The sequence below is a fragment of the Oncorhynchus mykiss genome, chromosome 9, assembly GCF_013265735.2.
Source record: "Oncorhynchus mykiss isolate Arlee chromosome 9, USDA_OmykA_1.1, whole genome shotgun sequence".
NCBI classification, from domain to species: Eukaryota; Metazoa; Chordata; class Actinopteri; order Salmoniformes; family Salmonidae; genus Oncorhynchus; species Oncorhynchus mykiss.
In genome coordinates this window covers 21,943,022-21,966,690 of record NC_048573.1, presented here as the reverse complement: position 1 = coordinate 21,966,690, position 23,669 = coordinate 21,943,022, and the positions used below count along the sequence as shown (strand labels likewise).

The 23,669-nt window shown below is 43.1% G+C and overlaps 1 protein-coding gene across 38 annotated transcripts in view; it reads right to left on the bottom strand.

The window, feature by feature from the left end:
* LOC110531736 (receptor-type tyrosine-protein phosphatase delta) overlaps positions 1-23,669 on the bottom strand; it is a 595,272-nt gene that overhangs the window by 223,613 nt on the left and 347,990 nt on the right. For all 38 annotated transcript variants that reach the window (XM_036987567.1, XM_021615095.2, XM_036987574.1 and 35 more), the window contains exon 9: positions 22,480-22,517. The gene's annotated coding sequence lies outside the window, so the exon portion shown is untranslated. The remainder of the gene's footprint in view (positions 1-22,479; positions 22,518-23,669) is intronic.

The following is a 23,669-nucleotide window of genomic DNA, read 5'->3' as shown; positions in this document are numbered from 1 at the left end:
AACTTACCTTTTCTCTTTCTCTTTCCATCTCCAACCCCTCTCTCTAACTTACCCTTTCTCTTTCCACCTCCAACCCCTCTCTCTAACTTACCCTTTCTCTTTCCATCTCCAACCCCTCTCTCTAACTTACCTTTTCTCTTTCTCTTTCCATCTCCAACCCCTCTCTCTAATTGACCTTGTCTCTTTCTCTTTCCATCTCCAACCCCTCTCTCTAACTTACACTTTCCCTTTCCATCTCCAACCCCTCTCTCTAACTTACCTTTTCTCTTTCCATCTCCAACCCCTCTCTATAACTTACTCTTTCTCTTTCCATCTCCAACCCCTCTCTCTAACTTACCCTTTCTCTTTCCATCTCCAACCCCTCTCTATAACTTACCTTGTCTCTTTCTCTTTCCATCTCCAACCCCTCTCTCTAATTTACCTTGTCTCATTCTCTTTCAATCTCCAACCCCTCTCTCTAACTTACCCTTTCTCTTTCTCTTTCCATCTCCAACCCCTCTCTCTAACTTAACTTTTCTCTTTCCATCTCCAACCCCTCTATCTTCCCCTGCCTATCTATTCCTCCCTCATCTTCCTAATTTTCTCCCCATCACTTCTCTCTCTACTCCTGCCTCTTACTTACTTCCACGACTCACTTTCTCTCTCCTATACCTTCTCTCTATCTCAAATCCTCTCTTTGTCTCTCTTGCTCACCTTACCTCTCCTCCCCTCTAGTCTCTGTACCCATCCCTCTTGCCCTCCCGAAAGCTGACACGGTAACACAATGTGACGCTCCCATGAGCTCTCTCTCTCTCTCTCTCTCTCTCTCTCCTCTCTGTGTGGACATCACCTCTCACCGTGCGACTACAGGCATTTACCAGAACTCTCCCAGCGTAGCCGATTGATCACGGTCATTGTGTCTGCCCGAGCCCTCCATTTTACACTTCAGTGTTCATGAAAAGGTGCTTTTGCCGGCCCGATCCGTCACCCTCCCCACACACACACACACACACAGACACACACACACAGAGAACAAAGTGGAGCGCCTGCTGGCTGATTCCCCAATGACATTTTCACAAGCGCACCTTCATCAATTTCACACCTCCGATGCCCTTCTATGGAGGGGGCAGGGGGAGAGGGGGAGGGAAAATTGACGGGAGAGTGTTTGAGAGAGTAAACATAAGGTTTGACGTTTGGGGAGCAGTGTGAGTTCTGCACAAACAAACAGGGTGTCGTATCCATTGAAGTAAGGGACAGTGCCAAGGTCATCGATGCTATACGTACATACACCTATTGTTATGGGAATGGCTTTAGATCATTATTGTTCTGTATTAAATAGGCAACGATCATTCTGCATTCTCATGTCATTGTAAAATCATCTACCGGTGCAGTCCAATATTAATGTTGTTTTGTAACTACGAATATGGTTGAACTTTGTATATTGAAGAGACATTCCAATTCATTGGCCCTATCATAATGGACAAACCTCTGAGTAGTTGAGCCTACTGTTTGCTGCCCCCTATAGTTTGCATCTCTCCCTTTCTCTCTCCCTCAATCCATCTCTTTCTCTTTGATACTGTCATAAATAACACACACGCAATCATATAAATCCAATGTCGACATAAAAATTGTAATGGAAAATGTCTCGAGGTAAACATCCTACGTCCTCACTTCCTGCTTTCACCTTCGTGACACAAATAGACCTTCAGATAGGCGGCCAGCTGATCCATTTGAGAGGCACTTGAGTGATTGGTGAAGGTACTGTTGGAGAGCATGTAGTTCAGGGGAGGCTAAGTAAATGTATTTGTGTTGGCGAAGCTGAATTCTACCTACGTCAGGAGTCACTTCAAGAAAGCACAGTGGGAGAGGAGGAACGGGAGGGGAGACAAGTGGAGAGAGACAGGGGAGGAACTGGAGGGGAAACAAGTGGAGAGAGACAGAGGAGGAACAGGAGGTGAGACAAGTGGACAGAGACAGAGGAGGAACGGGAGGGGAGACAAGTGGAGAGAGACAGAGGAGGAACTGGAGGGGAGACAAGTGGAGAGAGACAGGGGAGGAATGGGAGGGGAGACAAGTGGAGAGAGACAGAGGAGGAACGGGAGGGGAGACAAGTGGAGAGAGACAGGGGAGGAACTGGAGGGGAAACAAGTGGAGAGAGACAGGGGAGGAACGGGAGGGGAGACAAGTGGAGAGAGACAGGGGAGGAACTGGAGGGGAGACAAGTGGAGAGAGACAGGGGAGGAACTGGAGGGGAAACAAGTGGACAGAGACAGAGGAGGAACGGGAGGGGAGACAAGTGGAGAGAGACAGAGGAGGAACGGGAGGGGAAACAAGTGGAGAGAGACAGAGGAGGAACGGGAGGGGAGACAAGTAGAGAAATGAGAGGATAAACATGAGGGGAGGCAAGCAGGAGAGAGAGAGACAGAGAGAAAGGAGGAAAGTGAGGGGAGGCTAGTGGAAAAAGAGAGAGGAGGAAGACGAGGGGAGGGAAGTAAGCGGAGAGAGAGTGAGGAGGAACGCAAGGGGAGGCAAGCGGAGAGAGAGAGGAGGAACGCGAGGGGAGGCAAGTGGAGAGAGAGAGAGAGAGAGAGAGAGAGGTGAGGTGCCTCGTTCATAGGCCCAAGGGTTTATGGGATTGCTCCCAGCTGTCTCTCTGTTCAGTGTATCCGCGGCGCCCATAATATCTTAATTGTTTCAAATTAAATGCTCGTAAAATTGCAAAGGAAATTAGTTTTCTCCCTGGCTAATTCAGTGACTACCCGACTTTCATCTGGGTACACTTTGAGTGTGGAGGCTTTTTAAAGAGGAAAATGGCTCCCATACCGGATGGGTTGGGACTTAATATGTTAGAATTTGTTTTATAGGTTGTCAATTTCCACCTTGTGCATGAGCTTGCAAGTGTGTGTGTGTGTGTGTGTGTGTGTGTGTGTGTGTGTGTGTGTGTGTGTGTGTGTGTGTGTGTGTGTGTGTGTGTGTGTGTGGAGAGTATAATACTAACCGTCTAAATAACCCTGGGGGTTAACACATCTATTCCCTCCCTCCCCCATGGCTTTCCTAAGACTCAGCTCATTCCATGGGAGCACACATTCAAATCACTCAACCAGCAAAAGTGCCCTGAAAGACATAAGCCCTACTGTCACACTACACACACACATGTACATACAAGCACAGAAGCACACACAGAAACACACACACACACATATTGGACCTTCTAGACACCTGCATGCCATGATACTTGAGACATTTCTGAACACAATTGGCACTCAAAATGCATAACAGAGATTCCCATTAGCCCTAGTTAACCTGGCATATTTCCTCTCATTCTTAGATAAATACGGGGCCCAAACAAAGCCCACGCCAGGCAAATACAGGGTCCAGTTACAGCTCATTAGATAGGTGGAGTGGGTTATTGTGATGGGAATGGCAAGTCGATTATCCCAAGCAAAACACCAGCTGAGATGGCTGACACCTCTTCACATGCAACCGGCGACTGGTCGAAATGGAGCCGATCGTTCGGGATTGGAATGAAGGCCAAGAGGCAAGGCTTTAGTTGATAAGTGTTAGAAACGCTGGTAACACTTGATGTGAGCATAGGTATGTCCTTTAAATGTCATTGTTCCTTTTGTATGCTCTATGCATTGGTACTCAGGTCAACTACTATAAGACCTTAATAACCCGTCATCACACAGTGATGTCAAACGGAGTCATAACAACTGGCACAGGCACGCAAGTCCACCCAACTATAGAGCCTTACTAACACAACCATCAGTGATCAGTTCTAAACTGTCAACTTTTCTTTCAGGTTACCTAGCTAGTACACACATTCATAGTTCTCAACTGTACATCGCACATTCGCTGAATGAGTGCATTATGCAAACATAATCCATGACCTCTTAGGTCTTGGTCCCAAAAATGCCAGCTACTGCTTACCGTTGAGTGGAGTCTACTCAAGGCTTATGTCAATACATGCCCAAACCTATCATATCTATTACATACAGTATCACCATTGCTTCGCTGTGCTAATACCGGAGCCAGGTTTCACATGTTGAAAGTCAAGGCTGTCATTCTTACGCAACAGAACATAATTACTGATCCAGACTTTACATTACAAACACAGAAAAGAATATATTTGACAGACCACATTGCTGTTACATAAGGTTAGACTGGGTGGGTTTTATATGCACACCTAAAATGTCAATAATATTTGAATATGTGGTAAGATAAAGATGGCATAACTACCGTAAAAAGCCAATCGGAGGACGCATACACTATATTTTTAAAAAGTATGTAGACGCCCCTTAAAATAAGTGGATTCGGCTATTTTAGCCACACCCATTGCTGACAGGTCTATAAAATCGAGCACACAGCCATGCGATCTCCACAGACAAACATTGGCAGTAGAATAGCCTTACTGAAGAGCTCAGTGACTTTCAGTGACCGTCATGGAATGCCACTTTTCTAACAAATCAGTTTGTCAAATGTATGCCCTGATAGAGCTACCCCGGTCACCTGTAAGTAATGATATTGTGAAGTGGAAACGTCTAGGAGCAACAAGGGCTCAGCCGCTCAGCTGCTTCTGGAAGCAACGTCAGCACAATAACTGTTCGTCGGGAGCTTCATGAAATGGGTTTCCATGGCAGAGCAGCCGCACAGAAGCCCAAGATCACAATGAGCAATGCCAAGCGTCGGCTGGAATGGTGTAAAGCTCATTGGACATTTGAGCAGTGGAAACACGATTTCTGCAGTACGACAGACGAATATGGGTTTGGCGGATGCCAGGAGAACGCTACCTGCCCCAATGCATAGTGCCAATTGTAAAGCATGGTGGAGGAGGAATAATGGTCTGGTTTCTTATGGTTTGGTTCAGGCTCCTTACTTCCAGTGAAGAGAAATCTTAACACTACAGCATTCAATGACATTCTAGACATTCTAGAGTGGAGACTGTTATACAGTAGCAGCAAAGGGGGGACCAACTCCATATTAATACCCATGATTTTGAAATGAGATGTTTGATGAACAGGTAGCCACATACTTTTGGTCATGTAGTGTATTATGTGTCAACATTACGTATGAAATATTCTGCATCACTCCAAATGTTTTTGTTTTTTTAAATGTATAATCCAGATAATACCCATATTGACGTCACGATTAACTGATAGGTCACTTTGGATTTAATCTGGACTGATATTAATGGATGAACTTTCTAGCCTTTTGTGACTAGGGGGCATTATTTTCATTTTTGGAAAAATAACGTTCTCGTAGTAAACGGGATATGTTGTCAGGACAAGATGCTAGAATATGCATATAATTGACAGCTTAGGATAAAAAACACTCTAAAGGTTCCAAAACTGTAAAAATATTGTCTGTGAGTATAACAGAACTGATATTGCAGGCGAAAGCCTGAGAAAAATCCAATCCGGAAGTGACTCATCTTTTGAAAGCTCTGCGTTCCAATGCGTCCCTATTGAGCAGTGAATGGGCTATCAACCAGATTACTTTTTCTCCGTATTCCCCAAGGTGTCTACAGCATTGTGACGTAGTTTTACGCATTTATGTTGAAGAATACCCGTAAGCGGCTACATTGCGCAACTGGTCACCTGATAGCTCCCAGAGTGATTCTCGCGTAAAATGGTAGCCATTATTCCAATCGGTCCTACTGAAAAACCAATTGTCCCGGTGGATATATTATCAAATAGATATTTGAAAAACACCTTGAGGATTGATTATAAACAACGTTTGCCATGTTTCTGTCGATATTATGGAGCTAATTTGGAATATTTTTCGGTGTTTACATGACTGCAATTTCCAGGTGATTTCTCAGCCAAACGTGAAGAACAAACGGAGCTATTTCGCCTACAAAAATAATATTTTTGAAAATCTGAGATGACAGGGTGATTAACAAAAGGCTAAGCTGTGTCTCAATATATTTCACTTGTGATTTTCATGAATAGGAATATTTTCTAGGAATATTTATGTCCGTTGCATTATGCTAGTGTCAGTTGATGATTACGCTCCCGGACCCGGGATGGGGAGTTACTAGAGGCTAGAGCATGGCCAGTATGTCAACGGGTTTAATTTTGTCTATTGTATTTCCTAGTCCTCTTTCTCCCTCCCTTTTTGGCACCTTAATTCTGTCTACTTTCCATCTGGTGTTCTTCAACATCCCTTAGTCACTTCTTCCAATGTTAAATGGCACGATCCTCTTTTCCTCTCCTGTGTGTTTCTTTATTTCCTCTCGTCTACTTTGAATGCACTTTATGCCAGTTTCCACTTCCCTCTCCTCCACCTGCCCTCTCATTCCTCTCTTCCAATCTACAATGGTCCCCTCATTGTCATCTCTCTTCTCTCCTCTCCACTCTTTCTCTCTGTGCAATTTTTCATGCACTCTCTTTTCCACTTCCCTCTGCACACAGCTCCTTCTCGCCCCTCTTGTCCTCAGTTCTCCTCCCATCCTCTCCTATTTTGGAGGCACTACACTTACCACTCCTCCTCTTCTCTGCATTTCCTCAACTCCATTCCCCTCCATCCCCTACCTCATCAGTTTTTCATATTTGTCCTTTCTTCTTTTCTATTCTCCCCACTTCATGTTTTATTCGGCTCCAGTCTCGCTCTTTCCACCCCTTCAATCTCCATTGCCATCATTACCCTTTTCATCCCCATGACCTCATGTCTTCTCCTCCACTCTCCTCTCTTCTCCTCCACGCTCCTCTCTTCTCCTCCACCCTCCTCTCTTCTCCTCCACCCTCCTCTCTTCTCCTCCACTCTCCTCTCTTCCCCTCCACTCTCCTCTCTTCCCCTCCACTCTCCTCTCTTCTCCTCCACTCTCCTCTCTTCTCCTCCACGCTCCTCTCTTCTCCTCCACGCTCCTCTCTTCTCCTCCACTCTCCTCTCTTCTCCTCCACGCTCCTCTCTTCCCCTCCACTCTCCTCTCTTCTCCTCCACTCTCCTCTCTTCTCCTCCACTCTCCTCTCTTCTCCTCCACGCTCCTCTCTTCTCCTCCACGCTCCTCTCTTCTCCTCCACTCTCCTCTCTTCCCCTCCACTCTCCTCTCTTCCCCTCCACTCTCCTCTCTTCCCCTCCACTCTCCTCTCTTCTCCTCCATGCTCCTCTCTTCTCCTCCACGCTCCTCTCTTCTCCTCCTCTCTTCCACTCTCCTCTCTTCTCCTCCACTCTCCTCTCTTCTCCTCCACGCTCCTCTCTTCTCCTCCACTCTCCTCTCTTCTCCTCCACTCTCCTCTCTTCTCCTCCACTCTCCTCTCTTCTCCTCCACTCTCCTCTTTTCTCCACCACCCTCCTCTCTTCTCCTCCACCCTCCTCTCTTCTCCTCCACTCTCCTCTCTTGTCCTCCACCCTCCTCTCTTCTCCTCCACTCTCCTCTCTTGTCCTCCACTCTCCTCTCTTGTCCTCCACTCTCCTTTCTTCTCCTCCACTCTCCTCTCTTCCCCTCCACTCTCCTCTCTTCTCCCCCACCCTCCTCTCTTCTCCTACACTCCCTTCTCTACCTTTCTTTCTCCTTCATCTCTCTTGCCACACTCCCATCCTCACCTCCACTTGTCCCCAAAGCATTCCCTCTCTTCTCCTCTCCCGTGTTTGTGCCCTTTCGCTCTGTGCACATCTAATGTCTGTGGTGTAATCCACTGGCTAATCTGCCGACAGCCTGTGTGACAAGGCATTAGCTATGTGTCACTGCCTACCACACTGCCTCACAGGGTCTTTGTGTGTGTGGGTGTGTGCATGTGTGTTTGTGTGCATCACACTTTGGCCCCATGCTGTCAGGATACACAGGCGTAAAATGTGCATCACCTCCACTTAGATTTCTGCTTATGACCTTTTAATTTCCCTACTATTTATTATAATCTCTCTCTCTCTCTCTCTCTCTCTCTCTCCCTCGCCTGGCACAATTGAACTAATAGAATAGTCCGAAAAATGCTAATTCCACCCATCTGACACTACGCAGATTAAAGCAAATGCTTAAAGTATTTGAAACATTTAGAATAGTATTTGGACCAAGGTCCGCTCCCAACAAAGGGAGTGAATAGATGGTTGTTTGTTATGTTGTTTTCACAGTCTCCCCTTGTACCTTGACCTATGTGCAGGGCTGTTTGATTGGACGTTTAATTTGATGGTATATTCAATTAACTTTATAAGGTAGTTGAAGGTAATTGTGTTTGGTTGTTGCGTTTGAATTTGTGTGTGTGTGTTGTGTGTGTACTGTGAGAAAGAGAGAGTGTGTGTGTCAGTGGATTCTCCTCAGAGGAAGAAGGGGAGGACCATCCTCCTCATTGAATTTCAAATAATTTTTAGATAAAACTATACTAAAAATATTCACGTCACCAAATAATTTATTAAAACACTCTTTTGCAATGAAGGTCTACATTATCCTCAGCAGCACTCTGTAGGGTAGCACCATGGTGTATCCGGAGGACAGCTAGTTTCCATCCTCCTCTGGGTACATTGCCTTCAGTACAAAAACTAGGAGGCTCATTGATCTCACTCCCTTCCATAGACTTACACAGTAATTATGACAACTTCCGGAGGAAGTCTTCCAACCTATCACAGCTCTTGTAGCATGAACTGACATGTTGTCCACCCAATCAAAGGATCAGAGAATGAATCTAGTACTGAAAGCATAATTTAAATCTAGCTAATACTGCAGTGCATAAAATGTGGTGAGTAATTGACACAAAGAGAGAGAAAGAGAACAGCTGAACAGTTTTGAACAAATACATTTTTCACAAATTAAGGAGAAACAAGAGAGAGAGAGAGAGAGAGAGAGATAGCTATATTTCCTTGTATTTTGTTTTCACTTTCAATTTCACTTACTTAGCTAGTGAATGCAGCGAGCTAGTTTAGCCTACTCAAACACCCGACTCAGATGCTAATTTAACTAGCTGGTTATGGCTATCCAAAATGGCAACTGTTTCATGTCAATGTAAGCTTTGGTTTTATTAATTGATTGCCCGCCGGTGTAACTGCTAAACTTATTGCTGACTGTACTCTGTACTGCATGATTGTAGCGGGTATACTTAAGCTAATATACCACAGCTAAGGGCTGTTCTAATACAAGACACAACTCGGAGTGCCTGGATACAGCCCTTTTCGGTGGTATATTGGCCATGTACCACAAACCCCTGAGGTGCCTTAATGCTATTATAAACTGGTTACCAATGTAATAAACTGGTTACCAACGTAAAAATAAATGTTTTGTCATACCCGTGCATTAGTTCTAGTAGCTATGTTGAATTTGACGTTACTAATGTTGTTAGCCAATATGATGACAACGACGTAAGCTGTGTTTTGCAGTTAGCGGTTATGATATAAAGGTTTGGCTTGGAAAGTCTTTTTTTGCCTGGTCACAGACAGCTGATGTGTTGTGCACTGAAGTGCACAAGGGAAGGGAAAAGGTGAGAGAAGGGGAGCATATAGATGCGAGAAGGAATTATACAATGAGCAAAATGTTCATACTGTTTGTATGTGGCTGCTGTGAAAGTGAACTGTGTTTGTGTGTGATCAGGGGTGTATTCATTCCGCCGATTCTGTTGAAAAACATTTCTTAAATGGAAGCAAACAAAATGAAACAGGGATAAACATACCTGATTTTGTCCAATTTGCAACTGCTGGACTAATGATTACACCCTAGATCAGATAGGTGCAGGCAAGAGTGTGCAAGGTGGTATTGAATGTGTCACTTTGTCACCTTAACTACATTTTTCTTATCTCAACCTGTGCACCTACGTTGTAAACTGTCATCCGTAGGCTAGGTTGTAGCAACCTCATGATCTGTATAGGGAACATTTGAGTATAATGTAGTAGCTTAAACCTATCGATGTTACATTGAGCTGGGTGAATGGAATATGAATGACAGTCATCCAAAATGCTGTAATAGAAATAAGGCCATGCTCATAAAAATGTTTATCGTCCTCCCTCATCTTAAACTGCACCAACCACCACTGGTGAGTGTGTATGCGTGTGCGTACCGACACAGAATCTCCTCCCTCATCTTAATCGCCGGCTCAGCTCCGTTTCGCCAAAACCCCCTGACAAGCGCTCAATCACACCTAATACCAGTCCCTTCTCTCTTTCATCCCCTCTGCTTCTATCCTCTCCATCCCCTCTCTCCTTTTCTTTAACAAGCCCCAGACCAGGACCTCCATCTCTCCCTGTGATCCTGTTATTGTGCTTGACCCCATCAGATCTGTGTGTGTGTGTGAACATGTGAACCTGTATGTCTGTGTGTGTGTGTGCTTGTGTGTGTTGGTGAGGGTGTGTGTGCGAGGGTGTGTGTGTGTGTGTGTAAGCGTGTGTGTGTGTGTGTGTGTGTGTGTGTGTGTGTGTGTGTGTCCACGGCAGATCTGTCAGCTAGCCACACAGATTATCCAGACAGCGGTCGGGCACAATGGACTCCCGGTTTGAAGTGGAGGAGATTGCCTGATCCCCTGTAGCTGATAAGCTCCGCCCCCAGTGCTGGGCTTTAGGATATGAGAAGGTCCGAAGCAGGAAGGAAGGGGAGAAGGGTCAGTCTCCTCGCTATAGTGATCGTTAATCACTCTGGCTAGCTTTTTCAAAGGGGATAAGGGAGACAGAGAAAAGGAGGGGTGTGTTCGGTTGGAATTGAACCGGGCCGGCTTGAGTGATTGATTGATAATGTAGATTGCTAGACTTGTTGATTGATTCTTTGAGCCGCCCTCGTGTAAAAAATACGTAGTGTGTTCTAGAAAGACCTATAAGCCTTCATGACACGCCAAGCAACCTTTATAATGAATTATGGCTGTACATGTATTCATGATACAATACAAAACAGGTGTGGTATTATAGTGTAACTACTCATAAGGTCTTTGAAAGCTTATATCCTGAATGCATTACATGCAATGCATTTCCTTGGTAGCTGTCGCTATTCATTCTTTAAAAGTCTATGATAACTGAACTGCTTTGGAGAATACATCTATTCCAACAGTTTGTCTTTTTCCATTAAACCATCCTTCAAACTTCCCAATGTGTTCGCCACCACAGGGAGGACACCTCTACCAGCCAAATGGGAGACATAATAACATGATCCTTTATTCATTTCTCCATATAAAAGACAAGAGACAGACTCTTATGAAACACAGCTTGCTAAAGTGCTGTCAGTGTCTTGATTTAGATGATTCACTCGTCCGTAGCCTCCGAACCACATTGCCGGTGCCAGCTGTTGTTTGACAGATACTGTAGAATTCTTCCTGCACTGTACAAAGATACAGCTGGGAAGTTTTAGAGGCTGGACAAGCAGCTCATAATGGGGCTCTGTTATATCCAAGCTGGTATTTGAAGGTACATGGGGTAAAACAGAATCACTTGGGAGAGTTCTGTGAAAGTGCATGTTTGAAATGTTTCTGGGCACAAACTCAAATGCTTTACTGCAATGTGTGAAGACTACTATTTCTTTCCCTAATTGTCATATACCACATTTGAACAAGTACAGCCTAATACAGCAAATTGTATTATCTTATGTTATTATCTATAACTACACCACTCATTTACTAGGTATACTGTATAAGGCATTGATTAACATTACTTTATAGGCACACTACTCAATAAAAAAATCACAAACTACATTCTCGCCAATGACAAATTAACAGAACATTGTTGTTAAAGGAACATTGCAGATTTCACAAGAGGCCCATTGACCCGACTGCAATAAGACTCTGTAGTTACTTCACAGGCTGAGTGTGTAGTGTATACTTTGTGTGAGAGGTTCACGTCCACTCTGACACACACATGCACACACACACACACACGCACACACACACACACACACACATACACACACTGAACGAGAGACCTCTCGGTTCCGGGGGCAAAAACCCTGTGCAATCCTGGAGCACAAGTACAGAACATTGCAAGGCTGCTTCCTACCATTCTATGACAGATGCCGGGGGCTGACATTGTTGTAGTCCACGTGAGGTCAAAGGACATTAGGAGGGCTAGCTCAGAACTGCTGAAAACTGATTTTAAAGCACTGATTTTAGCTCTGAACGTTTCCAAACAGCGGCAAATTATTTCAGGCCCGGTACCATTGTGGGAGATTCAGCAGGCTACTGGTATTACATCTGGCTGAAAGATTATTGTAGCTCTGTTGATAGAACTTTGACCGTCAATGCTGGAGAAATGTTTTGGTACCCTTCCCCAGATCTGTGCCTCGACACAATCCTGTCTCAGAGCTCTACGGACTATTGCTTCGACCTCATGGCTTGGTTTTTGCTCTGACATGCACTGTCAACTGTGGGACCTTATATAGACAGGTGTGCGCCGTTCCAAATCATATCCAATCAATTGAATTTATCAGGTGGGCTCCAATCAAGTTATAGAAACATCTCAAGGATGATCAATAGAAACAGGATGCACCTGAGCTCAAATTTGAGTTTTATAGCAAAGGGACTGAAAACTCAGTGCCATCATTCATTGAATCAGATTCATCACAAAATTCACTGATATTGTGTAAGGGAAATTTTTATGTTAGTGCTTTTCTTATAACTAATGTCTCTGTTCTATCAGTGTGCTGTTCTATAAACCAATTGCTGTATTCATGCAAGTGGCTGACTGTACAAATCCTCACTATCAGTAGCTGCAATTCGTCAGTACGCCCAGGCCTTGTTTTGAGAACGAACAATAGATATCTCAGTTTCAAGGTCTCAGCTTAGAGAGAAAGAAGCCTTGTGAGGTGTTGGCCTGTCACATGTTATGAACCAGGATTGGTCTGTCACATGGATGAAACAAAACGGTAATGATTAATTAATTTAGCTAAATCATGCAAATATAACTTATCTGTGTATAGCCGTATATAAGACAACTGCTGGGTCTGCCCAGGGAGAGCTCCTGATTGACATGTGTACTATGGTTCATTGAGTTGGTTGGAACCTCTCCAGCGCACTGACAATAAACAATGATTCATTTAAGATTGACTTTGAGTGTCCCTGTGTAAGAATTTCCACGACAATTGCCAACTACTTTCATTATTTTTTCATTGGCAATTTAGGCATGACATACCAGCAATAGGGAGGCACGATACATCGGTATGCAAATCGGAATTGGCTGATATTAACTACAAATGCCAGCAATATTATCAGCCCGATGTCGAGTTTAACACTGATGTGCAAAACCGATGTCAAAGCTGACGTGCATACCTATATAACATAGGTAGATAATGTAATGACGCCACAAAAAATATAGCGCTACACGTGCAACACAGCATTCCTAACCTGGCCCACAATGTCTGCGGTGTGGATCGAGCAGTCAACAACAGTGGGTCGACGAGGATTTCGTACTGAGTAAAGCCGTATTGCATGCTCAAGAATGTGCTGGTTCTCATACCGCTGCTGCCATTTCAATGGCATTTGGGAACATGTTTTAAACTTGGAAACAAAAACACACTCCTAGCTCCATTCGAACAACTGACTCGAGAAATAAGCTAATCAAATGCGTCTGCAAAATATGTGATACCCTCTCTTATGGCATGGGACGCCTGCTCAACAAAACTGCTACTAGACGCTGTGAACAAGCAATTCAGCGCCATTCTCTCTGAGCCTCTTTACTGTGCCCCCCCACCATGCTCGATGCTATGTACAAGGACCGCTACTTCGATGCGGACAAGAAACAGGGTTTACTTGAAATGTTACATACACAGCTGGAGAGGATGGAAATGGACACAGTGACAGTGGGCACCAAGGAAGAGAGGCCACGGACCGACAGAACTGAAACTTCACTGCTTGACATGTATAATGAAATCCTGGTTGAATTGAATAACGAAACAGCACAGCAAGTAAGTGAAATAAATATGTTTTGATTATGTTTTACTGGTAATGGGGACATACGGAAATGCCAACAAAATAATTTTTAGGTCAGTGTGTGTGTGTGTGTGTGTGTGATTCCACTATTTAACTGTACTAGAATGCTTAAAAGGCTGCAACAAGTTTTTATATTGGTTATCAGTATCAAGTTTTATGTCAAGGAAAATATCGGATATCGGTGTCAGTCAAAAATGTCATATCGGTGCATCCCTAGCCAGCAACAAACGCCAAACCTATACATTCCAGTATAACTGATCAAATTATGAAAGACAAGCATTGTAATTTGGAATTCTGTAAAGTGAGTGTGGAAGAGGTGATGTTTTTGTTGTTGTCTATCAACAATGACGAGACACCTGGGTCTGACAACTTGGATGGACAATTACAGAGGATGACAGCGGACAATATTGCCACTACTATTTGCCATCTCTTCAATCTAAGCTACAAAAAAGTATGTGCACTCAGGCCTGGAGGGAAGCAAAAGTCATTCCGCTCCCCAAGAATAGTAAAGCACCATTTATTGGCTCAAATAGCTTACCAATCAGCTTGTTACCAACCCTTAGTAAACTTTTTGAAAAAAAATTGTGTTTGACCAGATACAGGGAAGGGCATTCAACATAAACACCTCTGACACAAATTACAGATGATTGGCTGAGAGAAATTGATAATAAAAAGATTGTGGGGGCGGTTTTGTTAGACTTCAGTGCGGCTTTTGACATTATTGATCATTTTTTGCTGCTGGAAAAACGTATATGTTATGGCTTTACACCCCTTGCTACATTGTGGATTGAGAGTTACCTGTCTAACAGAACACAGAAGGTGTTATTTAATGGCCTCTCCAACATAATCCAAGAAGAATCAGACATTTCGCAGGGCAGCTGTCTAGGACCCTTACTTTTTTCAATCTTTACTTATGACCTGCCACAAGCTCTGAGTAAAGCCTGTGTGTCTATGTATGCAGATGACTCAACACTACACATGTCAGCTACTTTAGCGAGTGAAATCCCAACAACACTTAACAAAGAGCTGCAATCAGTTTCAGAATGGGTGGCCAGAAATAAGTTAGTCCTAAATATTTAAAAAACTAAAAGCATTGTATTTTGGACAAATCATTCACTAAACCCTAAACCTCAACTAAATATTGTAATGAATAAGATGCTAAGATGGGAAGAGGTCTTTCCATAATAAAGCGCTGCACTGCCTTAACGACAATATCAACAAGGCAGGTCCTACAGGCCATAGTTTTGTCGCACCTAGACGACTGCCCAGTCGCATGGTCAGGTGCCACAAAGAGGGACATGGGAAAGGTACAACTGGCCCAGAACAGGACAGCACGACTGACCATTAAATGTACACGTACAGCAGACATTAATAGTATGCATGTCAATCTCTCTTTGCTCAAATTAGAGAAGATATTGAGTTCATCACTACTTGTATTTGTGAGAGGTATTGACATGTTGAATGCACCGAGCTGTCTGTTTAAACTACTAGCACACAGCTCAGGCATGCATACCCCACAAGACTTGCCACCAGAGGTCTCTTCACAGTCCCCAAGTCCAGAACAGACTATGGGATGTGCACGGTACTACATAGAGCCATGGCTACATGGAACTCTATTCCACATCTACAAGCACACATGCATACCCCACAAGTCTTGCCACCAGAGGTCTCTTCACAGTCCCCAAGTCCAGAACAGACTATGGGATGTGCACGGTACTACATAGAGCCATGGCTACATGGAACTCTATTCCACATCAAGTAACTCACACAAGCAGTAAAATCTGATTTAAAAAACAGATACAAATACTCCTTATGGAACAGCGAGGACTGTGAAGTGTCACACACACACAGGTAGAAACACAAATAATATACACACTACACACACACATAAACCTGCATTGTGTGCTGTAGTAGAGTAGTGGCCGGAGGACACACACTTAATGTATTGTGAAATCTGTTGTAAAATGTATTTTAATGGTTAAATATTGTATTATGATGTATATCACTACCTTAATTGTTGCTGGACACCATGAAGAGTAGCTGCTACCTTCAAATACACACACACCGAACCACCCACCAAACCACCACACACACACACACACACACACACACACACACACACACACACACACACACACACACACACACACACACACACACACCACCGTGAGAAGCAGGAGTAAGAGTTACTGCAGTTTTATTGATATATCTTAATTATACGACTCAATAGAATTTACTGCTTTAAGCTCAACCAGCAGCAGCCACATCTACAGCAGAGTAGTGAGTTGGGCAATCACTCCTAATGGCATGAGCTATCTCGAATAAAGATAGAGGGGGCATACAATCTGTCTAGGAGCCACCTTGTCCAATGAGATGGAGGTGGAGATGGAGATGACAGTTATATGGTTGTTGTTTTCCTACTATGTTGATATGCTCCTTTGATGATTGACAGGTGGACCATAAAGAGTCATCCACGTGAACAGAGTTGGATGTTGGGTGACGCCATTGCGGTATAAATCCCCTAGCTCTTACTTGTTAAGCACTGACAGTCAAACTCTTTCCTCAAATTCATTTGGAGGAAGGTTGCTTCCACTGTTGTCCAACCCACAATCAGGGCCCTTATTCAGAAAGTGTTTCAAAGTATGAATATGAGACCGGGCCAGACACTCTTCCAAGAATGAGACTTCACTGATCCCAACAGTATTTCATTACAAATTAACAGTCTAGCATAAATCCTCTCCAATAATAAACCATTCTATAAACAAGACGCTACTCTTGAAACTTACAGAGGTGTGATTAGTGCCAATAGATCAAAACGAATCCACATGCAGTTCGTGACAACATGAAATACAACACGTAACACCCAGCCATGTTAAGGCTAATTACGAGGTAAAGTCGGAGAACCGATGACGAGCTTCAAACTTCTGAGTAGATCATCATAATTAAAACATAAATTGGAGCCATTGAGAGGAATGCAGTAAAGACCAGCCCTCAGCTAGGGGTATTGATTTCCCTGCATACTTCGAAACAATTGCTCTGATTTGTGCACAGTAAAGTATAAATCAATAGCAAACAAGCCACACAACCACTCCAAACAATGGCCAGTGAATTACAATCAGACAAATCTGCTCTGGTTTGAGGGAGTCGGGCAAATTTGAGATTTGCAGTCCGTGTCCTAAATGGGACCTTATTCCCTACATAGTGCCCTACTTTTGACTGGTCAAAATAAGTGCCATTTGGGATGAAAACGCAGCATCTAACATGGAGGAAGAGTGTATTCAATGTTCAATCTGTGAGAATTCCATTTAAAAAAGGTGAATTCATTCATGCTTCATTGATTTGGTTAAATAGCTTTGGGACCATTGAGAGGAGTAGTTTTGAAAGGACGAGTAAGAGTCAAGACTGGAATGGAGACAATAGTCAAATAAAAATGCACAAACTGATTTGCTTTTCAAGTTAGTTTGTTAATGACCATGACCCAAATGATAGTTCATCTCAGACACTGGCATTTCTACAGAGTACACACTTTTATATAGTTATATTTACACAAACTATTTATCTGTATGTCTCTCTCTTTCTCTTTCTCTCTCTGTTTATTTCTGTGTATCTATGAGTGTGAGTGAACAGCAATGATAGGGGCTCAACAGCATAATGAAGTGACCTAACGTACACACCCTAAGAGAGATGAGGACATTGCTGTGTCTGTTGTCGAGGACTGTAATGGGCCCACAACTGCTAATACATAGAAACCCTAACCCAGAAACTGAGTTATGTAATTTCACAAGTGTGCTTCTCTCAATGCTGTTACACAACCCTTGTCGGTGCAGCAGTATGGGCATAAGCCTTTTCTATAACAATGTTCACATTACATTTGTGCAGAAGTGGATTGAAATACAACATTACAACACAGCAACACCATACACAGTGCAATATGTGTCCATAGCCCCGTGTCTCTCCTCTATTGGGCCGACATAGCGTGACAAACCGAAAAAGGAACAACAGCTATCATCCGTCAGCCATGTGTTACAGCTGAGATAGTATTAGCTAAAATGGCCGCCGGCAGCAACCCATACTGCAAGTCACACCTGAACCCCACTGCTCAGTTGGACTAAGATCTGGCTCCATCTTAGAGTAGAGTAGTGTGACAGAAGAGAACCAACAGAAAAGGAATGGTATCTTGCCAAGGTGGATTTGGTAAAACTTTACAATTAGGTACCCTTTACAAAGGCTGTTACCATTGATTTGATCACAAAGATGCTTCACTCGATTGATAAAGATTAAATAAATACAGAAACTAACACAAGTTAAAACGAATGGTTACAAAACTATTAAACTTTGCAAGTTATATTACCATTCAATCATCTAAGACACAATATAATATTAATACGAGACCCATTTTTAAAGACATACCTGAGCTAATAACACCTCAACATGTTTATTAATATGTTATTACACATCAATAAGCATGTAATAACACATGAATAAGTATGTAATAACTCAATAACAACCCATATGGTGTGTGATATTGCATTATACACTGACTGATGTGTCACATGTACCTAATGTAGCCTTTAATCCATGGGCAGAGCAATCCCTGATTTCCAGGGATGTCTCCCCTCCCTCTTCCAGACTAATTCACATGCCCGATGTGTCGTCCTTCAGTACAGCCCTGCCAACCGCGCATCTGGGGAAAGTGAGAGTTCAGCCAACACTGGCACTGAGGCGAGCCATAGAGTGATAGAGAGAAAGAGAGAGAGAGAGAGATAGAGAGAGAGAGAGAGAGAGAGTGAGGGGGAGAGAGAGAGAGAGAGATGTGGATGGGGAGAGGATGGACAGAGAGAGAGAATGGAGAGAGGGTGAGGAGGGAGTGAGGGGGAGAGAGATAGACAGAGAGAGATGTCGACTGGGAGAGGATGGACAGAGAGAGAGAGTGAATGGAGAGAGAGGGGGAGGGAGTGAGGGGGAGAGAGATAGACAGAGAAAGGTGGACTGGGAGAGGATGGACAGAGAGATAGACAGAGAGAGATGTGGACTGGGAGAAGATGGACAGAGAGAGAGATAATGGAGAGAGGGAGAGAGAGCGAGGTGGGGTTTCCCTCAAAGCACCTTTCATCTGCCTTCGTAACACATCGCCCCTGCCTGAGACGCACATCTACACACACACACACACACACACACACACACACACACACACACACACACACACACACACACACACACACACACACACACACACACACACACACACACACACACACACACACACACACACACACACACACAGTATTTCACACACACACACACAGTATTTGCATACACGTACACACATTCCTCCCAAGGCATGCACACAAACTGGCATGCGCACATATGGACACACCATTAAATGACACACATGATACACAAGTTCCCATACGCAAGTTTATATCACACAAACAGGCACATACAGTATTTATAAAGAGTCTTATATTCACAATACAGACTGACACAGCTACACCAACTCTGTCATACACACATGCCTGCCTGACGAGCCCGCCGTCTGGTCCACACATTACTGCGATGAATGAGTCTCCAACCTGAATTCAACATTTCCTCCATTTTATAAATCCAAAATAGAGGAAAGACAAAAAGCAGGAGGCCAAAGCAGAAAAGGGAATGGTAAACAGGTGCAGAGAGGAACCTCACACACACACACACACACACACACACACACACACACACACACACACACACACACACACACACACACACACACACACACACGGCTGCACGAAACAAGGGGAAATGCTAGCGGTGGAGAACAGACAAAAGGAATTAAAAGTGAAACACTAACATGAGCTGACGTGTCCACGGTAGATTACTAATTATGCCTCGACTACCTCAGCCTGTTTCTTCTCACTACAACAGGATAGTACCACAAAGAGGAAGAATATACAGTTGAAGTCAGAAGTTTACATACAACTCAGTTTTTCACAATTCCTGACATTTAATCAGAGTAATGATTCCCTGTCTTAGGTCAGTTAGGATCACCACTTTCTTTTAAGAATGTGAAATGTCAGAATAATAGTAGAGAGAATGATTTATTTCAGCTTGTATTACTTTCATCACATTTCCAGTGGGTAAGAAGTTTACACTCAATTAGTATTTGTAGCATTGCCTTTAAATTGTTAAACTTGGGTCAAACATTTTGGGTAGCCTTCCACAAGCTTCCCACAATAAGTTGGGTGAATTTTGGCCCATTCCACCTGACAGAGCTGGTGTAACTGACCAGGTTTGTAGGCCTCCTTGCTCGCATACGGCTTTTCAGTTCTGCTCACAAATTTTCTATGGGATTGAGGTCAGGGCTTTGTGATGGCCACTCCAATACCTTGACTTTGTTGTCCTTTGGAAGGGTCATTGTTCATTTGGAAGACCCATTTGCGACCAAGCTTTAACTTCCTGACTGATGTCTTGAGATGCTGCTTCAATACATCAACATTATTTTCCTTCCACATGATGCCATCTATTTTGTGAAGTGCACCAATCCCTCCTGCAGCAAAAAAAAACCACAACATGATGCTGCCACCCTGTGCTTCACGGTAGGGATGGTGTTCTTCGGCTTGCAAGCCTCCCCTTTTTTCCTCCAAACGTAACGATGGTCATTATGGCCAAACAGTTCTATTTCTGTTTCATCAGACCAGAGGAGATTTCTCCAAAATGTCAATTTCTTTCTGAGGTCTTGGCTGATTTCTTTTGATTTTCCCATGATGTCAAGCAAAGAGGCACTGAGTTTGAAGGTAGGCTTTGAAATACATCGACAATTGACTCAAATTATGTCAATTAGCCTATCAGAAGCTTCTAAAGCCATGAAATCATTTCTGGAATTTTCCAAGCTGTTAAAAGGCACAGTCAACTTAGTGTTTGTAAACTTCTGACCCACTGGAATTGCGATATAGTGAATTATAAGTGACAATTGTTGGAAAAAATGCCTTGTGTCATGCACAAAGTAGATGTCCTAACAACTTGTCAAAACTATAGTAAACTTCTGAATTTTTCTGTAAATAGGTTAAGGGAGTTCAATACCTTACTTAGCCTATACAGTTTCCCGAGATATATGTTTCTTTTCAGTAAAATGACACAAATGAACATTTTGCAGAGAGTAACATTTTTTATGTTTATAAACACTTTAGGTTCTGTGTGGTTCAGTTGGTAGAGCATGACGCTTGCAATGCTTGATTCCCATTGGGGGACCTGTACTTAAAAGTATGAAAATGTCTGCACTCACTACTTACTGTAAGTCGCTCTGAATAAGAGTGTCTGCTAAAATGTAAAAATAATTTATCTTAAGTGAACCTTGATGTAAAGACTTGTTATTCTACGTAATATAACTTATATGTACAGAACTGTTTGCCTTATCCATCTAGCTGAATGTCTTAATATCCTAAAATAAGATATATCTTGGATATAATTTTGAAGAGAGAATTATGTAAGATCAATAAAAACAAGACTATGGTCTGATATTCAACAGTAAAATGGCAACACTTTTTTGCGGCTAATAACTTTAATTTTCACTAAAGCACCGGTTCTAATGTTTACTGTTGAATCTTTCACAGAGGTTCAATGGACTCCTCAGCTCAGTGGGTTAATCACCACAGTAAGGTGTTTGGCTTCCATTCAACATCAGCAAAAAAACAATAATCCATGGATTGTCTGACTGACAGAAAGTCATATTTAAAGATGGTTTTCATGACAAAAACATCAAATTCACCATCCTAAACCAAACAACGCAATATTGCGGTGTAGCAGTAGTCAAAAATGAACTGGCACATTCAAAGGCCCAATACTTATGGCCACAGGTTCCCTCAATTTGTGTAAAGTTAATACACACATACACACAAACAAAAGCACCTTCACACACGTGTCATTAAGTGCATCCATGTTATTAATGAAAGGCCTGAAGGCCCATTCCGCAGCCGTGCCAGTCTTTGCGCATTCCCACAATGCATTGCTCAGCTGCTAACAGGGACGATGGGCGAGGGAGACGGCCGCAGCGCCATTTATCACTGTCAGACGCGGCTGAGCGCAAGTTCTTATTGGCTGGGCAGAACTCAGCGACTGCTAAAGCGGCATGCTGATCTCTTGCACAATGACAATTAAACAGAATTGAAAAAAGAGCAGTGGGCTTTCTCTCTCTATTTTTCTGTTTCTTTCTCTCTCTCTCTACCCTCTAAGATTTCCATTATGCCTGTGCAGCACAAATGCAGTCCACAGACAATTCAAGTGAGGAAATAAATGCAGCTACTGTAAAATGTCACAATATGCCTCTATTGTAAAAAATAAATAACATAACTGCTGGGATATGATGGCGGTTGAAAATGTGTCCAACCAACATGCTATAGTGGGACTTTCACTGGAGCACAGCATTTGATGTCATACACACACACACACACACACACACACACACACACACACACACACACACACACACACACACACACACACACACAGCCCCCTGCCACACACACCCTCACTCATTCACACCCCCACTCACTCACTCACTCACTCACTCACCATTTTTGTCCGTCTCTAAGAGTCCTTCTAATGAATGACAGAATCAGTATAACTTATGGACCATCATGATGTGTATCCACAAATTGCATCTGAGATCACTTCCACACAAACGTGACAAAACACAAAAGCCTACCTTTCAGCACCCAAGCAACTGTCCCAATGATTCAAGAGCTGCAAGACATAAGACAAGACACATTCGATTACAAATAATTCAACCTCTATTGTTCAAATGGGAATATGAAACATGGTTAGGTAGAATGAAATGTTGTCTCATGACTCAATGTATACATGGGAACTTACACGACTTCTCAATCAAAACCAACTAAACACATTGTGAATCGTACTGAACCTCAGCAGTGAGAATTGAGTTCCAACTAAATCCAACACTTGTGTTCATTGCTTTGTACAGTGTAAAGGGCAAATAATTTATTATGAGCAGATTACATTTGGCAGGCATATGTGCCTCCTAATTCCGCCATGCTAAAAACTTCCCACGGCAATATTCAATCACTGCTCCGATGTGGATTATCTCCCATCTATTTCACTGGGAAAAAAAGTTTATTGAGCAAGGCAGAGTGGGGGACTTAAGGAGAGGGGGGGGGGGACCGAGATGCTTTAATTTTAGCGGCTGCTTAATTAAAATCAAAAGGTCAGAGATTGTGGCTCAGGAGCATTGCGAGATTGTGTGCATATACTGGTACTCAAGGTCTCCTAGATTAATCTGCGGTTCACTTGCGGTCAGAGAAACAAAATTAGTTCTACTTCTGATAAACAGGATATTTGTATGATGCGTTCCCCCTTTCTTTTCAGTAGAGATAAAGTAGGGTTTTTGCACCGTTGCCAACGTAATAGATTTTGTCTGGAGCATATGATTGCAGAGTTAATGAAGGCTAAAAGTACTGTGAATGGCTACCGTCGAAGTGCCGAGGGTTGGAATTGATGACGTTGAGGATAAATGGTCATTTAATACGTAACACTACTGCATATACACATCCGCTGTACTGGGGACATGCTTGAAGGAATCGGGGCTTGGTATTAAATGATAAAAATAATAATAATATCAGTTGACACATTATGGGGGTATCGCTTTTAAAAATGAGGCAATGGAATTGCCTCTGCTGTCAGAACATTTCAGTGCAATACACCTTATTCGTGCAACATCAAAGGCCCAATATTTCTCGTAATCAGTCAAAGATTCACAAGATTCCCAAGAAATACCAGGACAAAAAACCCATCACATCTTCAAAAGAAACCCTAGATATAATCAATGTTTCAGTGAGTGATTGACAATACACTTAATTATTGATACATCTGCATACATAC